At 45.6% G+C, this 24040-nt stretch overlaps 1 protein-coding gene across 9 annotated transcripts in view; it reads left to right on the plus strand.

The window, feature by feature from the left end:
* The first annotated feature begins 324 nt into the window (after window positions 1-324).
* The window catches only part of ARNTL (aryl hydrocarbon receptor nuclear translocator like), a 72861-nt gene continuing 49145 nt past the window's right edge, over window positions 325-24040 (plus strand). For 7 of the 9 annotated variants that reach the window (XM_015570109.1, XM_006773181.2, XM_015570110.1 and 4 more), the window contains exon 1: window positions 325-399. The gene's annotated coding sequence lies outside the window, so the exon portion shown is untranslated. Of the gene's footprint in view, window positions 400-16129; window positions 16142-24040 lie in introns of those variants that run through there. The other 2 variants (XM_015570107.1, XM_015570108.1) reach the window with 2 other exon arrangements.

Consider the following 24040-nt stretch of genomic DNA (forward strand, 5'->3'; position numbering starts at 1 on the left):
TCTTGATAAGTCTCCAGTGTAAGAAATCCCTTTCCTAAATAAGAAATTATGCTACATTGTGCCAGAGTGTTGCCATAAACATCTCACCAGAGCTCCATGGGAGCTGGGAGGAGGGTGTGCCTGGCCTGCCTAGGACCCTGGGGAGGCTTCCAGGGAAGGACTGTTCAGTGGATTTGCAGGATAAGTAGCTTTTCCTAGGCAGAGAAGCAGAGATGGGCATCCTGGGAGGAAGGTAAATCAAACTTATTGGGAATTGTAAGTTTAAAGAAAATGTATAAATAATCTATTTTAAAGCTAAACTCTTATCTCATTGGCTTATTTTGTAGGTGGTGCTGGCTAGAGTGCATACTTTTGGACCCAAGCTTAACTTTTCAAATGTGGAATCCCAGGCCTTCATTGGTAAGTTTGTTCGATGCCTTCTTACGAAATTATGCTATCAAGGATCAGTAGTTGTCATTGGTGCTCTGTGGAAGTTACCAAGCCTGAACCCTAAAGAAGCTTGTAGTCAAGGAGGAACAGATCCACAGAAGTGGAGTGTCAGTGTGGGCTTCTGTGGGAGCTGCAGAGAGGGGGCCAGAGAAGGCCATCCAGGGAGGCAGGGGATGGATGCAGATGGCCTCATGGAGAGGTAGAACTTTGGCTTTGTTTGAAGGAAGAAGTCCAGGGAGGAGAGAAATAAGCTTTTTGGGCTTGAGACGGTGGGCGTAAGACACAGTGAAAGTGGTCTCAGCTGTAGAGAACTTCATCCAAAGGAGTCATGGTCAAGAACTTTGACAGGATCTGCTGGTGTTTGATTATTCTAGACTAGGGTCATCAAACTTTCCTGTAAAGGATGAAATGGTAAATATTTCGGCTTCATAGGCCATGTGGTCTCTGTCATAGCTACTCAACTCTGCCATTGTAGCATGAAAGCAGCCATAGATAATACAGAAATGGTGGGTGTGGCTGTGTTCCAATAAAGCAGGGGTGGGGAACTGTTTTTCTTCCAATAGCCATTTGGATATTTATAATATCATTCTGGGCCATTTGAAATTGTTAACTTAAAAATTAGTCTGCTAGCCCTGGCCAATTTGGCTTAGTGGATAGAGCATTGGCCCTTAGACTGAAGAGTCCCAGGTTCCATTCCGGTCAAGGGCACAATCCCCGGCCATGGTCAGGGAGTGTGTGGGAAGCAACCAGTCAATGTGTCTCTCTCACATTGATGTTTCTCTCTTTCTGCCTCTCCTCGTCCCTTCCAGTCTCTCTCAAAATTATTCAAAAAATAGCTTTGGATGAGGATTAACAACAAAAAAATTAACCTGCTATATTTGGTCAAACAATTAACTCACCCCAATGCTTTGGTAGGGCCAGACCAAATGGTTTTGCAGGTCTTATATGGTCCACAGGCTAGATGTTCCCTACCCTGCAATAAAAGTTTATTTACAGACTAGGTAGTGGGTTAGATTTGGTCTGTGGGCTGTAGTTTGCCCACTCTTTTTCTAATCCCTAAATGCCAGTCTAACGCATTTAGTCTTTTTCCTGTAGGCAGTGGGGAACTGTTGACATTATTTTGGGCAAAGAAGTGAAATGGCAGAGTGACATGTTAGGAACATTCATCTGATACCTGGACAAGAGGCATGAGCCCTATTCAAAGGCAGCCAAAGTGATCCAGGCATGAGGTCATGTGGTTAAGAGTGGTTAGAATGAGAGCACAGGACCAATCGAAGAGAGATTGCAAAGGAAGAACCATAGGATTTTCAGGCTTCTTAACGACAGGAGCCAAAGATAAAAATTTAAACTTGGGAGACATCAGGTGTGAAGAAGCGTGGTTGATGTGTCTGGTTTTAGACATATTGAATTCAAGATGACAGTGGTTCATAGACAACTGGAAAAGCAGGGCTGAAGCCTGGACTTAGAGGGTAGGCCTGGAGATGTAGAACAGGAGCCATTGGTTTAAATAAGTTCTCCCATGATGAACAGAGGCCTCAGCCTTGCGGAATGCACCCAACTCTGGGATGGAAAGAAGAAGGTAGAAAAGAACCAGAGCCAGGAAGGTGGGAGTCCCAGGAAGGGAAAAGGACAGGGAGAAAAGACCTGAAAGAAGGGCACCAAACCTGTGACAAGGTGGCTACAGATGGCCTTGAGACATGTGATGCCGTGAGGGGGGCCGAGGCCAGGAAGAAGTGGAAGGAAGCCAAGTTGCACAGAAATAAGGAATAAAGAATCAGAGACATCAGTAAAGTGGACCACGCATAGAGTTTGGGTGGTAAAAGAAAGGCGACACAGAAGATTTCAGTATTTGCATGTCTAAGTAACCTGTTCTTTAGCTTTGAGGCAGGTAAAGCATGCTGGGACCAGTTCTCACTTCCTCCTCTGGAGCCAAGCTGTGTTGGGGAGTTTGTGTGTACACTGGGCTTGCATTGTGTTCTTAGGCTCCCTTTGAGGCGTGGTGTGCATAGCTCTGCCACAACTTGCACTGCAGAATCCAGTCCTGTTTGGACTCTTGCCATGAGACAAGATATGATCTGTTGGGGAAATACTTAGATTTGCCTACGTTTGGAGGACCAATAAATTGGAATAAAACTTCTTACTGCAGAGTCTGCTCAAATATGGTAATTTGAACTAATTCTTCAAGTCATTCAACTAGATATCAATTTATGCTCTGATTATTTTGAGTGCACCTCCTTTGGTTTGAATTCTAAGTCGTTTGTGGTTTGGTTTATGTGAATATAGCAATTAAAAGAGAGTAATAAAAGCAACAGGCGTAACTGGGTTAGAGTCACCATTTATGGAACACTCACTGTGTACCAGGTACAGTGCTGAGTACTCTCTACTGTCACTTTATTTTATCTTTGCAACAGCCTGTGACGTGAAAAGTACTATTTTCATTTCCGCAATAAGGAAATCCAGTCATAGGTTGAATAACCTGCCCAAGATTATAAGAGATTTGAACCCAGTTCTATCTGACCCCTGGTTTATGCTGCTCCCTGTTTTCTCCCATCTAAGTCAGAATTTCTCCTCCTACTTACATAGAATTACTAGAGACAGATTGAGCTCTTCCGGTTAAATATTCAGAGACTCTAGTGGGTGTTTCCACTTCCTAGGCACCTACTAAAAGGGTGGAAGGAGTGTGGGATCTCTGGAAGAGACAAAGCCCAAACTTCACACTTAACTTTAAGTGTTTCACCAGATACTGTTTTCCTTTAGCTGGAGAAGGCGGCAGCCCTGGGCTTGGAAAGGAAGCATGTCAGTAGGATTTCGGTCCTAGCTCTGTGGCAATTATAATCTACTTTCTGTTTCGATACTTGGTATTTCTCTCTGCTCACCTCCAATTTCAAGCTCCAAGGGCAGGGCCCTATTTTGTCTTGTTTGCATCTGTGCCCCCAGCATCTACATGGTATCAGACATGTAGTATGTGCTCACTAAATATTTGTTGCTTCTAATGAGCCAGACAACTTGGGACAAGGTGCTCTCGGTGCTGTGGTTATAGAAATGACACCAAACAAGTGCTCTGTCCTCGTTAGGCAGATGTCCTAGTGGGGCAGATAGTCTAGAGGTCTGAGATACACAGTAGTGCAAGGGCAGGCAGCATGGTAATGCTCTAAAGTGAAATAAAGTGAGAGTAATGGGCTAACAGTTTACTTAGGGTCATCAGGAAGTCCTCATCAAGACATGAAGTGAGATAATGAGGCTGCTGCGGGAAGATGTCATAATAATGCTACTGAGGTTTAATTCTTTTGCTTGGCTGTGGTAGTTAGCACCCAGCTAACTGTTCCCTCAGCAGGGCTCCCTCCAAACCTCATGTCTCTGGCCATCCTGAGCGCTCCCTTCCCCTCCTGGATCTGCTCACTCCATATCTGGCCTGCCCTCTCCTTGTCCTCCGGACCTCAGCCTCTGCAGTCTGCTTTGCCAGTTTTCTTAGTCCTTAGCTTAATAAAGTTTTGCTTGGTCCCTTTCATGCCACCCTAAGTGTTCTCCCCAGATGAGTTCATCTACTGCTTCCTCTATCTGGGAGTCACCCCACATCTACATATTCAGCCCCAAATCCCCTCCCAGCCTTCACTCCTAGCTGTGGCCCCGCAGGTATCTCAAACTCATCCCTCCCCTGGTACCAAATGTGTCTTTCTCTGTGTGTCTGTTGCCTGCCTTGGGTGGGACTACACTCCCTCAATTCTGTCTACTCTAGGAGTCATTCTTGGCTTTGTCCTTTCCCTCAAATGTCATCACCCACCAGTTGCCACATCCTGTGGAGACCATCTCTCTAATTTGTCACCTCACACCTTCTCCCTCTTCACTCCTTCATTTTGGGACTTATCGTGGGAATTTTTTTAAACAGGCTTTTCATTTGTCTTCCTGTGTCCATCTTTGTCCTCCCTCTTGCCACTCTCACACTCCTATCAGCAAGATATTTCTCATTCACAAATCTGACCATGGCTTTCTTTTGCTTATAACTCTCCAAGGGCTTCTCATTGCTTCTAGAAGAAAACCCAAGTCCCGTCAGCGGGCCTACAGTTCTTTCATAATCTGGCCCTGGGCCACCTTCCTCATTTCACTTTTTCTCTAACCCATATTTCTAACCTCAGTCCAACCTTCCAACAGCCTATGCCTCCTGGTGCCTTTGCCGTTGCTGGGCCTTCTCCTAGGAGTGACCCACCCCTGCTCCCCATTTTGGTAACTCAGTCAAGTTTCCATTCTCCAGACACCGTCCTTCCCCACCCTGCACTTCTCGGTGACCTGGAGATGACCTTCCTCCTGGTTCCAGAACACCCTGCATTTTTCTCTCCCAGAGCATTTATCAGCATAACTGTTGATTTACTTACTATCTGTTATGTTCAGTAAACTGAGCTCCTTCAGGGTGGGGACCACACACACACACACACACACACACGCACACACACACAATCTCTGGTTCTCGGTGCCAGCACAGTTCACCTGGCTCAGGAAATGTTTGTAAAGGAGTGAAATGTCTGTTTGTGCAGCCAAACAGCAGATTTATAACATGAACAGATGGATATGAAATTGGAGGCTCATTGGCCATTGGGTTTGGTGGGGTCCCTTCTCAGTTTTGAGTGCAGCATAGGTTGTTCTGGGCTGGGTTTGTGGCTGTTTGTTGTGTCTCCCAGCATCCCGAGGCCTAGGGCATTGAACCTCTCTGTATTCTTTATGCTGACAAAAACAAAAACAAAACAGCCACAACTCCTGCTATTGATGGGATAGTAATAGCAATTCAAAATGAAAAATAATCCATCAAGAAATGCTTAGGAATGAGGTCTGCCCAGCTTCAGCCTGGATGAATCCCAAATTTTCTAAATTAGCGAAAATAATTCTTGTTAGCAGCTGACAGCTTTGCTCCCACAGCTCAGCTGAGAATGCTTTTCTGTCTGGGGGTGTGAGGATAGCGAGTGGTCCTCTGTGGAAGTGCCCACGGCCTCTTTATCTTCACTCAGTCCTCAGTGATACTGAGGCATAGGCTCTGGCCCCAGGGATGCCAGTCCATGACTGGATTCCCCATGGGTGCTGGCACAATGCACCAACGAGACAGGCAATACATTCTCATGTTTCCATTTGGGGCCTTCAGCTTGATGCTTGTTGTATCTTCTTCACTTCCTAGTTCTGCCACAGACCTGGGAAACTGCTGAGAATGCAGCTTTTATTGGGGTTTCACCGTAATCTGGGAGGACTTTCTAGAAGAAGAAGCCGTCTTAAAGCAGAGGTGTTCTGCTGACCAGGGTGCTCCAGCAGGCATTGGGACGACTGTCCTTGCCCGGAAATACTTTTGCATCTTTCCCTTTGAGGGACTTTCCATAAGCTGGTCCCTTCCACATGGAATGAATTTTCCTTCCAATATGCCTCGTTCATGACTATTTGCCCTTCAGTTACCAACCGATTTGCCTCTTACTGGGAGGCCTTTCCCACCTCCCTGATAAGGCCTTATCCTCACCATTACCATTATCTTTTTATACTGCCTAGTGATTGCTCGCCCTGTGGCCAGCACTGTCAGAGTGCTTGGTGGGTAACCACTTAGTATTAGGGCCTCAGCAGGTATTGGCTGAGGTAAGTGTTATCATTATTATCCCAGAGATGGCATTGAAGGGAATTGAGGTCCAGATCAATTGAGGACATGCGAGTAGGACTTTGGCCCCAGTGCCTGAGTGGGTAGGTGTTCTTACCCATTCTTCCATACTCCATGGTCCCTCTGCCACGCATTCCAGTAGCCCATTATCCACTATTCACATTTTACATTGATTTGTGTCATTCTAGATTAGTGAACCCTTGTTCCCCAATGGGCAGCCCCTGTCGGTCCCATGATAGCAGAAGCCTGACCAAAGAGTTGACTGACAGCCTGCCTGACTGCCCAGACAACCACTTTGCATCATGGGAGTCTGGGCAATGAACATAAAAGGGGTTTCCCAGGGCCCCCCACATTTTAGCCTGCACCCTCACCTCTGGTTTCCAAATCAGAGCCAGCTGTGCTAAGAAAGCATCTGTGCCTGAACAGGTCTGTTCCTCTGCACACTCACCTTCCTTCTCTCCACCTTGCCCCCTTTGTAAGGAAGTGACCCCTTTCTCCTCCCAGGACAGAGCTAGCTTCTCTTTGCTCCTCTGGACTGGGACACACTCAGGGGGATGGCTCTGACCACCATGTGTCATCATGACCTCCTTGTCTTTCCTAGTGTGCTCACTGTGATATGGCAGACAGGCTGTACAGTCAGGCTGAGAGGTCTACAGAAGGGGTGAGGGTGGACATAGAGTGGCTGATCCATGATGCAGTTTGTGTGCACGTGGGCCTGTGCTGGAAGTGAGCGAGTGAGTGTGTGTGTGTTTCTTGCTTATTGTTTTACTTGCATAGTTCATCCTTGTGTGCATTAGAGACCAGTTCTCCCTCTCTGGGAGGTCTAATGTGGCACCTTGAATAATAGATAGTTTACAGCTGATGGCTAAATAAACCTTTTCTCCTCTCCCAAGCCGAAGGTGCCTCCTCTTTCCCCTGCCCCCCACCTTGGTACCTTGGCGACCATTTCACGGGGTTTTTGTGACTGCCAGGACCCTCTTCCGAGATCCCATTCAGGCAGCAGGGATGTGAAAGCCCTGTCTAGACTCCAGCAGGCTGGGCAGGGGACTGGCTACTTTGGTTTGTTGCCGAGAAGCCTACTCCTCCAGGGGGACCTTGCCGGTCCTCCAGACCCCTCACAGCGGTTCTCAACGTGTAGGTTGTGACCCCTGAAAATACATCCTGCATATCAGATATTTACATTACGATTCATAACAGTAGCAAAATTACAGTTATGAAGTAGCAACGAAAATAATTTTATGGTTGGGGGTCACCACAACATGAGGAACTGTATTAAAGGGTCGTGGCATTTAGGAAGGTTGAGAACCACTGCCTAGAGCCAGGCTGGCTGGCTGAGCTCCGAGTGACACTGGTTTTGAGCAGGCAAAGAAAAAAAAATGGCTTCTCACCAAGTGGGGAAAGGGGCATGGGGGAGGAGCGGAGGAGGACCTTAGTCGCCCTGTGCCTCAGTGCATTTTCTGGCTGCACACTGAGATGGGCTTGGAGAGCAGCTGCCTCCATCAGGAGCATGCCTTTAAATAAGGGCTCTCATCACACTGGTCTCAGTGGAACCTGCTTCAGAATGTCAACTCTGTGCCTGCTAGGGATGTGATTTGAGACACACCACACAAGCTTTCTAAGCCTCAGTTTCCTCACCTGTCAACTGGGGTGGTGATAATAGTAATCACCTTTATGAGGTTCTTGTGAGGGTGAAACGAAAACGTGCTCAGCATTGTACCAGACATGGAGAAAACACCAAATATCTGTACCGTTACTGTTGTTTTTATTTTATTTATATTTTACATATTTTTTTTTTTTATTTCAGAGAGGAAGGGAGAGGGAGAGATAAAACATCAATGATGAGAGAGAATCATTGATTGGCTGCCTCCTGCATGCCCCCTACTGGGGATAGAGCCTGCAACCCAGGCATGTGTCCTTGACCAGAATCGAACCCCGGACCCTTGAGTCTGCAGGCCGATGCTCTATCCAGAGGACCAGGAGTGGGCAAACTTTTTGACTCGAGGGCCACAATGGGTTCTTAAACTGGACCGGAGGGCTGGAACAAAAGCATGGATGGAGTGTTTGTGTGAACTAATATAAATTCAAAGTAAACATCAATACATAAAAGGGTACAGTCTTTTTTTCTTTTTTTTTAGTTTTATTCATTTCAAACGGGCCAGATCCGGCCTGCGGGCCGTAGTTTGCCCACGGCTGCACTAGACCCAAACCAACTAGGGCTCTATTACTGTTGTTTTTAAAAAGTTGTATTGTGAATGATAACTGTAAGAAGACTTTGGATGAGATACAGAGTCTGAATGCAGTTATAGGCTGTGAGGAGTGAGGGTGTAAGAAAAGCACTTTGTGAGTTGTAAATTATGTGCAGTATTATTATTATCACAAAAAGCTGTTATCATTTTGGTTTTGGAGAAAATGAGCACAGTTTTATGATGTTGAGACTAAGTTTGTTGTTTTGCTTTTTGTTTTGGAGAGAGATTTTTGGAATCTTGCCCAGAGGCTGTGTGATGCACCTTGGTGATTTGGGTACCAAATGCCTGAATACCACCTGGCACAGAGAAGTGTTTCTATGGGCACTGTTAGTATTTTAAATGTTTAATGGTAAACATTTAATACATAGTAGTATAGTAAATTCTTATAGGTTCATTGACAGTAAATTGTAGAACTTCTCTCTGGACCTGAGAAATTCTCGCTCTCAGAACTTTGTGCCTAGTATAGCTGAATAAATGTAAATGATTTATTCAGAATTTGATATTTGATATAGACAACTACCATTGCTGTCTCAATGTTGGAAATATCTTTTTAAGATCAATTGTTCTTGTGTTTATCTCCAGTGTATACTGTGTCTTTGCCTCACCCATCTTTCTAAAATTAAAACTGAACAAAAATGATCTATTATTGAAATGTAGATACTTTTAAGCAGAGGTTGAAAACTCTACTCATTGTCTGCATCTGGCCTGGAGATATATTTTGCCCATCCTCACAATGTTTTAAAACTTCTAAATTAGTGACTGACTTTTAGAAGTTGGTAGGTATTGTCTAGACATCTGGATTGCCAGGTCTTCATGGAAAATTGAAGGTGCAATGGCACTGGGTCCATCCTCCCTCACAGCCCTGCTGCGGAGCGGCCCCTCCTCAGGGACTTGCTTCTCTAGTTTGCTCTGCCCCACCCAGCTGCTGCCCTTTTACCTGGCCTGAAGGAAATCGAGTGTATTACAGGTAGCCAGCACCTCTCAGACACTGTGCGTTAATTTAGAACATATTCACTAGCAACTTTGATCACGGGGAGGAAGGTTATTTCACTCACTGAGTTGTCCTTTTTATGATAACCCAAGGGGCCATTGTGGTGTTTTATGTAGGCCCTTTTGGGTTTAATAGAGTCAGTCACCTTCTCTCCTCCCTGTGGGGATTTCTCATTAACAATTTTTAAGAAGTCCTCAGCAAGACTTACAAGTCAACATGAAATGTTGGGTAATGCAGGATATAAATTTTGATTACCTCTCTTTAAGGGAGGTTGAAAACAAGTGCATGCTTTAATTCAGTAATTTATGATGTTGTAAATTCGAACAGTTAAAGACACTTAGCCCTTTTTATTAGCCATCTGGTTGAAATGGTCTTAATTTGGCAGAATCCTTATTGAAATAGGTGAGGAGTCTGAGATTCTCCCTCCTGGATACGATCCCCTTTGTGGCTGTTTCTTAGGCAGGTCCCTCCCTCCTCCTTCCAGCCAGTGAGGACCCGGGCGCTGGTGGCCACCAGCAGAGATGGGGAGGAGGTGCTGCATCCCACAGTAGTTACTTTACGGGAGTCCTTGCCAACACTGACAGTTAAAAAACTATTATCCTCTGAGCTTGTACATTTTTTTGCTTTTGTCATCATGAAAGAGTCCACACTTGTAACAAATTCAGACAACACTGGTGTGCATTAACTTAAAGGAAGAAAGTCTTCTGTGACCTCTTCCCAGTCTCCCCAAAGATAGGCACCTTTGAGACTTTGTTGAGTAAGTTCTGGACATTTTTATTTGCTTATGCCCCACCCCCCACCTCTCAATCCCCGTCTCCTTTGCCCTCACCTCCAACATATTGGTTTTTACTTGTGTTCTGTGAAAAACAGAACCTATGCATACTGTTCTGCAGCTTTCCTTCTTATAGCCAACTTCCAACTCCTGTATTATCTCTTCAACTCAACATGTGCAGCTAAACATGCCTCATTATTTTTAACAGCTATACTCCGTGGCATGAATGCATTTTACGTTTCTTTACTCATTCCTGTATTGGTAGACACCCAGGTTGTTTCTGATCTTTTGCCATTGCCACCATGGCTGCTGTGGACATTGTAGCACAAACCTGTGAATTTTTGCATGAGATTTTCTGTGCTATAGATACCTAGAAGTGAGACTTTGGGCTTGAATAGTTTGCCATTTAAATTTTAAATCAGTATTGCCTAATTGCCCTCCAAAAAGGCTGTACCAATTTCACACTCCTCCCAAGAGTGTCCCATTATTACTCCAATAATTTAGTTTTTGCTTAAACATGTATTTAAAAAAGTAAACTTTAAAAATTCACAGATATGCCATCAAAGTGATACATTTATCTTAGAAGAGCATTCAAAATACATTAAGCTAGAGATGTAATTAGATGGTTTTCATACCTTGATTTTGGTGGTGAATATCATCTGGTAAGGTGACAAAAATTTTCCCCAACTACTGTAACCAATGTAATTATTAAATACATATCTAGAGATTGTCCTTGTGCCAGGAAGCCTTTGGAAGAATAACAGCCAAATCAGTTTCCTTTCCACAGCTCTTCCAGGGCTGCCTCGTCCTTCCCACCAAGGCTGGGTCAGCATCTAAATGGCTGCACCAGGGAGTGCCAGGCCCAAGAGATCTGGGGAGAGGGAGATGGCAGGTGAAGTAGTGAGGTACCAAGGGTTCCCTACATCGCCTCCTTGCACCTAGATACCACGTTCTTCCTATGTGTATGTTCTCATAGCATTCCTATGGCCTCCCTATAAAGCAGGTACTCCCCTCTCCCCTCTGTTTATATCTGGGGACACTTGAGCTCAAAGGTCTGGCTCACTGAGTGTCGCACAGCTGGTAAGTGACAGTGCCTTGGACACAGTCTTCTGATTCCACAGGTAGTGGAGTCAGACCACTGTGAGGCTTTTTGCCTGCGCACATCATGGATGTTTCCTTCACTGAGCCGAGGGTGGAGAACGGAAAGGGAAGTGACATTCCCAGACTTCCTGTGGCGACTTTCGTCCACAGCTTTCTCCTCAGAGTACTGGTATTTACAGTCGTTTTAGAACATTTCCTTAGCATTTGGGAAGGGTCTATGAATTCTTGATGAGGAACCTTAACGGATCACACGTGGTTGAGAACTGCTGGTCTGGAATATCTTTTTCTCTTTGGAAAAGACAGGTCTCTGGAGATGGTTAGCTTACCACCTGCTAACTGCATATGAAACTTTGAATCCTGCCTTCTCCAGAGCCTCCTCTCTGCCCCTTTGAGCTGATGTCTGGCTTTTGCTAACAGGTTGTCCTGTTTTGGCCAAAGCTTCTTAACACGGACCTCACTTTTGAATCTGACATTAGATTTGATGCCCAGACCACATATCATCCTAGGATGTCCTCTGCTTCATTAGGCACAGGCAGGGTGGTCTGGTCCAGTGAAAACAGGGATCAAGAGTTGGATAGACCCAGGTTCAAATCCTGGCCCCATCACTTATACTAGCATCACAAACTTTTGGCTGTTAACCTCATTCACCTCTCTGAGACTCAGGGTCACCCTTCTACAAAAATAGGGATAATTCCCTCACAGAGGTATTTCGAGGAATACATGATTTAAGATTCAAAGGTGCCTCTGAGATGTTCAGCACAGAACAGACACTTGATAAATATAAGTCATCTCTCTTTTCCCTGCTGTGGAAAGAAACTTCTCCTCTGGAGATGCCCCGAACTGGTAGCTGATGGCTGGGGATCCTGCAGCCAGGGGAAAGCTACCACATGAGCCCTGAGATGAATCATACAATGTATATTCATTCTCAGGAGCTCAGTGTTGGTAGGGGAGCCTAATGAGCAGAGGTGGTATAATATGGGCAATAATAAGAATCAGTTAGTAGAGGGATGATTAATTAACCTCTAGGTGCAGTGGGATGGAAGAAGTCATCAAGCAAGTAGGGTATTGAAGGTTGAATAGGAGCTTGACAGAGAAGGTAGGCCCATATATAATTAATAGGCCACTTTATCCTTTAGTGATAAAGTTGCATTATTTTTTATGTATATACTTTAACTTCTCCTGACTCTTACCAATACAGTGGTGTATTCAAATTCATCCTCTCTTTTCTCACATTCTGCCTTTCCTTCTCTCTCTCCTACCTTAAGATGCTCAGCCACTAAAAATTTCTTAAAGAATTTCTTTATGCTGTAGTAAATTTTTAGAGTATGATGCTACTTCATTCTGCTAAGTTTTTCACAAGAGCTTTGGTGTAGCTAATTTGTTCCATTCCCTTTTTCTATGAGTAAGTTCCTTTTCTTTCTTGGCAATGAATAAACCACCAGCCACTTGGTGTTTACTGAGTCACTCCTATATACCAGGGCCATGTGTCATCCCATTTAGTTACCAGAACAACTTTGTAAAACAGGGAATGTTAATTTTTTTTTTATAGATGAAGGAACGGAGGCTTAAAGAGGTTACTATACTGAATATTACACAAGTGGGGAGCCACAGTTCAACTCTAGGGTTCTTTTCCCTTTCCTCTGCTCAGGGTCTTGCAGACAATAGGTGGGAAGCAAACATTTGTCTGAAGGAATGAGAGAGCGGTCACATACTGGTCAGTTCACTTCCTTCTGCTGGCTCTGTAACCCACTTGATGAGGTGACCACATTTCTCAGATCAGTGGAGCTCCAGCCAGAATCACACAGCCAGTAATAAGTGATGAAAAACGCAATTTCCCATCCTCTCACTTTTATTTCTAAGGTACTTGTAAGCAGATAAGTTAGACCATTAAAATGTTATCTTTTGCTTTGCCTCTGCCCTGTGAGGACTATAGGAGGGAGTGCAGACCCAGTGCTTCTGGGGTTCAGAGACAGTTTCTGGCTTGGGTTCTGCTGACTCCTCCTCAGTCACAGTGGAAAAACCACACCCCTCTGCAGAATTACATTTCCTTAGTGCAGTTTGGGTTCCAGGTGGTCCCTAAAGATCCTTCTCGCCATGTGACCTCATATCATAGAGTGAGGCTGTGGAGTGTGCTGGAAGGAACACAGGCACTGGTATCAAGAAGACCTGAGTGTGAATCCTGGCTCCTGTCTTCTCAGCTTTGTGACTCTGGGCAAATCACCTAACGTTTCTGATACTCACTGTCCACATCTATAAAGAGGGCAGATAGGACCACCCTCTAGGGTCGCTGTCAGAATTCCAGGTGTCCTTCCCTCTGTCTCCAACTCCCAAGTGCTATGGCTTTGGACTTGCTGGGTGTTTCCACAGTAAAACCCGAAACACCTTTATCAGGTACAGTTACACCTCCGAACATCCTGAGATGCTCAACTCTTAGATTTCTTGAAGCTATTTTGTGTTAAGAAACTCCTCAAAGGAAGATCTGGTTCTACCCCATTGAGCTTTATTAGTGCTTCAGTGACAGCGCCTTATTTTCCCCTTGCACACGGCAGCTGCATTGTGAGTCAGTTTACATGGATATAATTTCTTTTGTACTTCTTTGCAGAGAGAACTCCATTTATTTAGCAAATGTTCACTATGGCCTTATGTTAGGTGGTACACAGAGAGGAATAGACTTACACTCACTGCCCTCAAGGAGCTCTCAGGGAGCAAAGGTACAAATAGATTGTGGTGAGACTTGGGCTTGTGACATCATCAGGGCATGCAACAGGGTGCCGTGGGGAAAGAGGACTAAGTGGCTCTCTTCTGTGGAATCGGGAGGGGTCTCATAGACAAGAGGTGACTTTTGAGCAAGTCTGAAGAGAGGAGTAGGAGAGATAGACCAAATGATTGTCAATCCAATGACAAATACCATTTAGTCATTTGTAATCTACCCTCTGCTTTCTCTGTCACTTAGGACAAAGCATGGCATACTGTAGACCCCCAACAAATATATTTGAAAGAGAAAAGAAAAACCAAACCCTTTCCAATTAGAAACCCAAGGAGAAGACTTGTCTTTTCATAATTAAGACACCATTCACTAAGGATTCAAGATCCATTGAGAAAATGTACCGTATCTTAAAACAAGAAAAAAAAATTCTTCTTATAATAAAAAAAGAGAGAGAGAGAGGAGTAGGAGTCTACTCTGCAAAAGTCCAGGCAGACATTCCAGGCAGTAGGAGCCACAGGGCTGAGTGAGAGCCCTGGAGGAGGTGACACCTGGGTACGTGCCTGGAACTGGGGCCAAGAGATGAGGACCTGAGTGCCACATCCCTGTGGTCATCCTTAAGCTGACAAGTCCAGACCTTTCTCCCGAGCCCGCAGCTTACATACCATTGCCCACTCAACATCCACACTTTGATGTTTAAAGGGCATCTCAGACCCCCCATATTATGTGGCATCACCACTTACCTGGTTACCCAGGCCCAGACTATAAGCATCATTCTTGATCCTGCTCATTCCTTCAGTCCTCACATTATCTCTTCATGATTCTTGATAGTTGTTCCATGAGAGTATGTCTTTAAAGCCAACATACCTCCCTACCCTCATCCGGATGACCCCATCTGTTTCTACTCTGGCCTCGCTGCTTCAGTCATCACTCAGTTAGGCAGAATGACCTTTTAAAAAGTTGATAAGATCACATCACTTCCCTGCTCAGAACTCTTCAGTCATTTCCTAGAATCCTTGGAGTAGAATCTGAACTCTTCGCCATGGCCTGCCAGCCCCTCCTACTTCTCTGGTCTCATCTCAGCATTCTCCACTTTGCTCACTCCATTCCAGCCACTGTGTTTCTTGACTCAGGACCTTTGCACTTGCTGTTCTCTGTCTGGGCCACTTTTCCCCAATATCTTCGCCTGGCTCACTTTTCCTCCATTTTGATCTCTGTTCAAGTGGTCTTTCACCTATCTAAACAAGCACTGTCTTACCCCATCCCTTACCCCATCACTCTGCCTTCATACCCTGTTTTATTTTTCTTCATTAGCACTCACCTTTACCTGACTTAATATTATATGTTTGTCTTACTCCACTAGAATGTAAATCTGTGAGGATGGGATCTTCTTGTCTTACCTGTCTCATTTACCACTCTTTCTCCAGGGCCTAAACCCGGCACACAGTAGGGGATCATCATATACTAGATGGGTGAATGCAAAAATGAATGAGTTTATGCAATTTAAGACTTCAGTGTTTATCCCGTGGGCAGTGCGAATCTAGTAGACATCTTTCAGGAGGTGAGTGACGTGGTCAGCACTTTTATTTTAGAAAGCCAGCTGGTGGCCATGCGGGGGCTGAACTAGAGGGAGAGGCAGCAAAACTAGTTAGAGGCAGTTAAAACGGTCCAGGGAATTGCTCCTGAGCCCTGTGTAGAGCTGTGGAGATGGAGAAGAGGGGACCCATGACAGAATGTGAAACATTTTGAATATCTTTGGTTCCTATTGGGAGAACTTGGTGGAGTGATTCCTTTCTAAGAAAAGCAGGAGGGGACTAGCTTATCTGCGGAGAGGCTGGCAACACTCCATGATGAGTTTCTCTCCAGGCAGACGTCGGCCCCAGGAAGCACATCCTGAGCAGTGCTGCTGGCCTCTGAGGAGTGACTGCTGCTCCATAGAAGCCCCCTCTTTATCTTCACTAAAGGTGTAGTCAAGGTGGTGGTGTCAGTGAGCCTGACTCCTTCCTGCAGACGGTCCCTTGATCTTACACACTGCAGGTCACTCTGAGTCATTGTGGTGGGTGCATTTCTCCGTAATAACTTCAAAGGACACTTGCTCTAACAAAAGCTCTTTATTTTTAAAGAATACCTAGGTTTTGCCCCTGTTTCAGGCTGGTTTACTGATAACTTGAGTTCAATATGTCCCTTACCCCTAACATGCACAGGACCTATCATGCTCTGTCAGGTCAGGGAGTCAGACAGTGGGCACCATTCCCAGCCCAGGCCCAGGCCTGCAGTCTGGTACCGCCTCTTGAGAACTTTCTTCTTGAGCTTGAGTTATTTCTTCTTCCAAAAGTTCCCGGTCCTCTCCAAAGACTTTTTAATGGGAAGTCTTTCATCTTCGAGTAAACATGTTCTTGCCCATCTTGTTGAGGTGTCCCCCTCTCTGTCCCTCTCCAGGAGTATACTACCCCAGACCTTGGTTCAGTGTGCCCAGTCCTGTTTGCTGCACCCTGTGAAAGGAAATGCCATACCATCTGTATAGCCAGATGCTACCGCCCACATCTCCCTCTCTCTTCCAAAGGTCCAGATGTCGTCCAAACGACATTAATAGCTACACTATCGAGCTTCCCGTGTGCCAGGTTCCATGTTAAGCACTTTACATGAATTCTATCTAACCCTCACCACCCTGCAGGGGTGAGTTTCATTATCCTTTTTGCAGATGAGGAAGCTGAGGCCCCACACTATAGTGGAGCTCAGTAGTTCAGAACATGGGCTTGGAGTCAAACAAACCTGGGTTTGAATCCCAACTAGCTGTGGACCTTGGCTATGCCACTTAATCCTTTTAACCTTCTTTTCTCAGATCTAGAAAATGGAGATAATATAGAGAGGTTTCATAGGGTTGCTGTGAAAATTAAATGAAATAACATGTTGTTTTATAAATACATAAGTACTTGTTTGCTGTATGCTACATCGGTCATCATAGATGCTGTCATCTTCATCATCATCTTCCCCATCCAAGGCCAATGTCTAGTATGTAGGTGGAGCCAGAGTTTGAACAAAACCCTGCCTCACTCCAGAGCCCGTGTCTTTTTTTCTTCCCACACTGCTGCTCCCAAGTGCATCTTGCCTGTTGACTTTCTGGTCCCACAGTTTGCTCTCTTGCTCTTTCTGGTTGTGCCATTTGTTCCCATCTGGGCAGTGGGGTCAAGCTAAGGCTCAGCAGTTCCTTGGTCCCTTCCCACCAGTGCCCTCTTCTCAGTCACTGACCAAGCTCTCCCCTATGGTGGGGCTGTTCAGGCAAGAGCTCGGACACTTTTCCCTGATTGTCGATGTCACCTTGCCTGCTGTGAAAGCCAGCGGGGCTTCCTATATAGTTGTTTTTGTCAGTAGGATTGTCCAAAGAAAGCAGGAGCAGCAGCAGAATGAGCTGGTGGGCGTCCCTGTCTTTTGGGGTCTCAGATCACTTTGTAAATCTGAAGAAATGTATGAAGCCTCTCTCCAAAAATATACAACTCACAGGCCCAACATTTTTCATGAGAGATTTCCCCCAGAAGCCACCTACGGATTGCAGTTGAGAAATTCAGATCCAGAGAGATAGCTTATGTGCTCTTTTGTCATCCCACTGCTCCTCGTTCATAACCAGGAAGGGTTTTCTGTTTCTATAGGGTATTTTATTCAAAGGTTGTTAGGCCATCCTGGTAGCATTTGGAAAGACCTGTTTTACTGATACTATTTGCTGTTTTTGTTTCTTTTCCATATTTGAGATGTTATTCAGACACTAGAACTGGCCTGGCCATTTTGCTGAGACGAACCTGCTGATTTGCACATACATTCCAGCATAGCTTGCATCTAGCAGACAGACAGGAGAGGTGGTTGTGGTTTTTTGCCCCGAATATCAGACTAATAAAAAAATGTCATTGTAGTACCTAGATCATAAAGGTGCCTATGCTGAGCTTCAGAAGGGCTTAGCATTTTAAATTGAGATAAATGTAAATTTCTACTTTCCAATTCAAAAATTTTTGAAATTTTAATACTAAGAAATTTGCTTTCTTTCCTTTTTTTAAATCAGTTTTTAAAGTATGGGTGAAAGCAAATTCCTGGGAGAAGGCAAATTTCAAGTACCTTCACTCCCCTGTCTTCTAACTTGCTTGTAGGCCTCTCCCCAGAATCTTTCCAGCAAACCATGGAATAAGCCTGCTGTTTCCAACAGCGACAGGAATGTGGGTGTCACTGCTGATGTGTTCTCCCCTCCCAGCCTGGCCTTTGGGGTTCCACCGAAATACAGGAATGAACCCTTTATAAAGGAGCTCCAGAGTCCTTCCCTCTGCTCCAGCTGTAGTCCCTGCCTCTGAAGGTGGATGTGACACTGGGATTTGGGTTGTAGAAACTAAATCCCTCATGTATGAAATCATTTGATATAAAGCTCTTTCTGAAGTGTAGGTTTTCCTCTAAAGTTTTTCTTTTTTGCTTTTCCTAAATTATAAAAGCAACAGATGCTCACTTCAAAGTCAGGATTAGAACTCTTCATGCCTGGTTTGGAATTCTTGCTCCATCATCTCATTAGATGTGTGGGGCTGGGAAAAACACGCACCCTCTCTGGGCTTTGATATTCTCGTTACACAGGAGAAAGAAGGATTTCACCTCATAACACTGCTGTGAGGATTGAGCGGGTTTGGGACATAGAATGCTTCTTCTGAGGTTTGACATGGATTTGTGTACTCAGTGAATATTTATTGAGCACCTACTAAGAGCCAGTCACTGGTCTAGTTGCTCTGGAAACACTGGAGAACAAGATAGAAGAGGGTCTCTGCTCTCATGATGCTCATATGCTAATCAGAGACACAAAGAAACAAGGTCATTTCAGAAATTAACAAATCAGAACCCATGGGTGGGGTGTGAGTCATAGGAATGGCCACTTTAGATTGGACACCAGAGAAGCCTCTCTGAGGAGGCTCCATTCTTTGTGGCCCCTGGGTTCCAAGTTTTCCAGGACACTCCTTCTTTGAACAATTCTGCCCTATAAGTATAGGTGCCAGTGTTGAGTTTGGAAAATCTAACCACAGAGAATATATCAGTTCTCTTTTGGGTGATTCTTGTTTACGAATTGACTCCCCATTCAGACTTTGAGCTCCTAGGGCTGGGAATCATGTTGGGGCCTTTAGAGGAAGGCCTCAGGTTCACACTCTCCCCGAGCACTCCCCCAGTTGAGTTGACACTGATTGAAGGCTTCTGGATTGGAAGGAGGCTCGTTCATCTCAAGCCAAGGCCCATTTGTTCCGGGTCCTGCTTTGAGCATCCTGGTATCTAAGGAACTGGAAACGATTTCTCTCTCAGTGCGACTCTGGCACACCGCAGTCTCCTGCTTCTCTTTGTGCAGTTTTTTAAGGGCTCACTGAAAGCGGGGCTGCCCAACCTGTATTGGCATCTGAGCCACAAAGCAGTCAGCTAGACACCAATGCCAACCGCACTGCCCCTTGTGGGGGATAGTATGGATTTTTAAACGACCATTTTCGCCTGCTGCTAAATTGGACCAAACCAATTAGTGAGGGAAGCCATTGAGCAGAAGGACAGCTGCCTCTGACTCACTTGTCATGCCATCGCTGACCTACTTTTGTTTGACCTTGATTTGCTCAAGGCAATTAAAAACACTGTTGTGAGTGCACCTCTGCCATCTGGTTTAAGCTCAATGTGTGACAGCCCAGGATCCTCACACACATGACCCAGGTATATGGAGGGATGGATGGACAGTTAGTTTTCACTTACCTCTGAATTATAATTTGATCACGAGGAAAGGGCTCAATTTCAAGAACATGGAACAATTATTTGAGACTAGATACAATGCCAAAGCAGCAGGCCAGCAGACCTCAGTTCCTTGCTACAGGGCAGCTTAATCAGGAAATGGCCTAGATGGCTGCCTTTCAAGTAGGTCCTTGCAGTAGCTTGGCAACTGGCACAGGGTCATAATTGGAAGAATTTGGCTCTGAGTGTCTGTGGGTGTTTACAGTGCATTATAGGGCAGGGCTTCTTTTATTTATAGAATATTGTGAGCAACAAGCAGCAGAAGGCTGAAAAGCCACTAAATCTCAATTTATTTTTAACAAATTCCATTTTCCCCCTCATCCCAGAAGGAGAACTGAGTTATTAAAAAACAGTAAAAAATACATCATCGCAGAGCATGCCATATCTAATTATGGGGTTGCCAGCCTCAGCCTGCAGCCACACATTTCACGGGCTCTGTAAATCAACCATCCATTCACTCTGTGAACTTATATGACTCCTATTCTTCATTTATATGTAGAGTGAAATTATTGGCAAGTGAGTGATCAGAAAAAGTTCTACACTGTCTAAATTAGGAGATGGAAGATATAAATATAGAATAGTGTACTTATATTCCTAAAGGGAGATAAAATCATTCTTCATTGTCCATTATACTTAGCTATACAAGCACACATTCCGTAGCGCTAAATATCCACTCCAGGCTTGTTCACTGATGACAATGGCGGCTCCGTGCCACTCAAAAGAGCTATATTGTGATATCTCACTGAGCCCAGCCCTGAGTGATTATTATCCATGTAGTCATGAAAAGACATGAATCCAGCGCTTTTGGCCTGTGTTCTCATAGTGCGTTAGAACTGGATGAGACTTCAGAGGCCCTCTCGTTCAAGTAAGTCTTACTATCCGTGGGGAAGCTGAGCTCAGAGAAGAGCGACTTGCCCAGGGCCCCACAGTGAGTCATGGCAGAGCTGGGGCTGGGGCCACAGTCTCTGGCTTTTCTCTGATGGTGCTCTGCTGTGCTGAACTCAGAGCCAGTCAGTTGAACAGGTCAGGTTACTGTCCTTCAAGGTTCACAGTCTCAGACATCAAGACAGTGGAATGATGACTATTTGTATATGTAGACAGAGTTATATGTGTCCAACAAACAGTTAGTTGAATAGGGGAAATGATGAGGATGCGGAATTTTGGCATCTGAGTATTAGGATGCCAAGGCAAAGGTAAACTCAGTTGCTCTCTGACCCACTTGGGAAAAGTCACTTTGGATGACTGCAGCTTTGATGGAGAAAGGTGCAGCCCATTTGCTGGGTGCTGGGGCGGGAAAGCACGGTATCAGTGAAGGTAAATACGGCAGTTTGGGAGGAGCCCTGAAAGTGGATCATTGAGGACATGTCTCAGGAATACCAAAGGGTCCGGGGCACAGGCCAGGGACCGGTGAGTTCAGTGGAATGCTCTGCCCTGTGCTGGACAGCATGCGGGTGGCACTAGGGCTGCCGTTTCCAGTCCTCTGGCTCCAGATAGAAGAGTAATCACTGTCTGACCCTCAGCATCCTTCCTCATGCAGCCCTCTGGCAGCGGGGATCAATGCACTAGAACTTACATGGGAACTGGGACCTGTCTCTTTCTTGTCTGATGTCCTGGGTATTAGTTCTCTTTCTGAGGTTGGGAGGGGGCAGAGGGAGTGAGAACAACCTTTATGAGGAAGGATGGATTGTGAAAGCTACTGGAAAACTCAACTCTGGGCAATGCTGGAGGCCAGTGGTTTAGGAGTATGTGAGGGGGTGACCTGGGTCTAAATTAAGGCTGTCACAGTCAGCATAGAGAGGAGCCAGTGGGAGAGGGGAGATTACAGGGGAGGAAGAAGTGGTGGGAATTAGCTACAGGCAGACAGCCAACTGGAGGTTAAAGGATGGTGACGTGCTGGGACATGGACCTGCTGTAAATGAGGTTGGTGGCGGGGAGGGAGGAATCAGGTCCCCCAGACCCAGCAGCTCAGGAGCCCGAGTGACTGAAGCCGGAGCCTTTGGTTATTGAGCACATTTCCTCTGAGAAGAGATGGTCTGTCTTCCTGCCCAGTGAGTTCCTAGCCACCTGGACAGTGGTTAAATATGTTGCCAGGTCTTTCCAGGTGGCAAAGAATGAAATCAGTACATAGAATGTCCTCAGTGTCATTTGCATACATTTTTTTTTTCTTAATCTTTTGATACCTCCAGCCACTTACCTGCTCTTGACTTCTCAGGGTTGAAAATATATACATTAGCAGTTTCCCAATACTTCAGAAATGGCTGATGAGCTTTCTCCTTTAATAATTTTATATTTTTCTTGTATTTGTATTATAGTTTTGATAGTCTAGTGATATTTTTGTTAATAAAATAGTTTCTAGTTTTAAAAACATTTTTTTATTTTTAGTCAATAAAGGTAATATTTCATGATGGAGGATGTCTCCTGCGTGTCCCACCTCTGCATCAACTTTCAAGGAGCCGACTTCCCCCCTTTGCTCCTGTTTCCTGCCCCTGGTCATTTCCGAGGCCCTAGTCTTTCACTGTATGCGGCTGGGCCTTAGAGACCCAGTACTCAGGTCCAGGTCAGTGGGTTGTGTCAGTAAAAGGTTTGGTGGTAAGAAGACTGAAACTTTTTCCTGAGAGGAGGTTGGGAAGTTGCCTGTGAACTGAAATGACCCCCAGTCTTCCTGTCTCAGCCCCGGCCGGTGGAGTTGGCCGATCCGACCACTTCATATTGTGTGTCCCTTGAGTAATTGATGCTGTCTTCAAATTCTCCAAAGTACGAAAATGTTGGTAGTTTGTTGCCATGGCCCTGCCATGTCACACTTTCTCTGAATTACTTTGCCAGGCACCCAGCAGGTGTTTAAGAACCACATTTGGTTCCCTGGCCCACTGCTGGTCACAGCCACTATCTCTGCCACTACCATTCAGTGCAAGTCCTGAAGGTTGTGTATGTTAAGACTGGTCCAAAGTCCATCCTCCTTCCTTCAGGCTAATCAGCCACACCCTGGCTATCACACTTATTTGCCCGTTATCAGAGTGATAGAATGGTCCAGGAGGAAGGAGCATCAGGGGTCATGTCCTCTGGTCACCCTCCAGTCGGGAAAATCCCATCTGTACTGCTCATGACAGACAGGTCCCTCACCCTGCAGGCCCCCATGCACCAGGCATCCTGTTCCCCCTTAGGGGCATGTCTGCCTGCTGGAAAATCCTTCTTTATTCTAGTTCAAATCTGCCTCTTGGCACTGTTTCCTCATTGACCTAGTTCTGCCCTTTGTAGCAACACAGAACAAAAGTCTGTAGGCGTGGCGTGACTCATTCTACTTTCCAAGTTTGGAAGTCTGCTCATGGGTCCCCTTCCCTTCCCCTTCCCCCTCCCCCTTTATCTCCCTCCACAGGGTATATGTTCTCCAGTACCTTCAGCTATTCTTTATGTGGCATGCAGTCAATATTAATATTAGTGATGGGTGACATTAATTGAGTGCTTACCATGTGCCAGGCACTGTTCTAAACACTTTATAGGAATTGTCTTATCTACTGTATGAGGTGGATGACGTCAATATCCTTATTTACCAACGAGGAACTGAGTAGTAGAGGAGACACAAGTAAGTGGCAGAGCATAAGATGGATCCAGGCAGTCTGGCTCCAGCGCCTGTGCTCTTGGCTGTGGGGCTGTATCTCACAGCCTTAGCTCTACAAGTAAGCCCATGGTGCATTCGACTGGGCTGGCCCAGCTGACTTATTTTGCAAGAAATCATTTGACAGGAGCCTGAGTTGAACCATTTTCCTATGATCCTCCACAGAATTTGTTTTGACAGAACAAATTGTGGGGCAGAGGCCTTTGCACTGTCACCAACAGATGGGTTCATCCTAGCCCTGCCAGGCCCTGCAGGGAGGGTTTAGATCAAGGTGACAGATACAGGTTATCAGTATTTATTTTCCTGACGTGCATACATCAGGAAGTGCTTTTAAAGGTACAGAAGAGGAAGGTGGTTGGGGCCGGTCTGACCTGGGCTTGAGTGTTGGCCCTGCCCCTCGCCAGCTGTCTAACTAAGTACCAGTCACTCATGGTCTCAATTTCCTCTTCTGTAAGGTGGAAATAACACTATCTTTTCATAGGGATGTTTTGAGGGTTAAATGAGCAGAGGTGAGTGTGCCATGAAGCTGCAGTAACCATTGTAGACTGTTCCCCACACCTGATACCTCAAGGTTTGATGACCAAGCCCTTGTTCACTGTCCGGCCCTTTCTGCTTTGGTGGCACAGGCCCCAGCCCTTCTGCTGCCTGCCATCCTGTGGAGCGTGGAGGGGACTGTGGAGGCCTGGGCCTTCCGGGGCAGAACAGTCCCTGCAGTCACATCAGTTGTCCTGTCCTGACCCCTGGCAGCTCAAGCCAGCTCTCCCAGGAGTCTAGGGAAAG

Source organism: Myotis davidii, unplaced genomic scaffold, assembly GCF_000327345.1.
Source record: "Myotis davidii unplaced genomic scaffold, ASM32734v1 scaffold946, whole genome shotgun sequence".
In the NCBI taxonomy this organism is placed as follows: Eukaryota; Metazoa; Chordata; class Mammalia; order Chiroptera; family Vespertilionidae; genus Myotis; species Myotis davidii.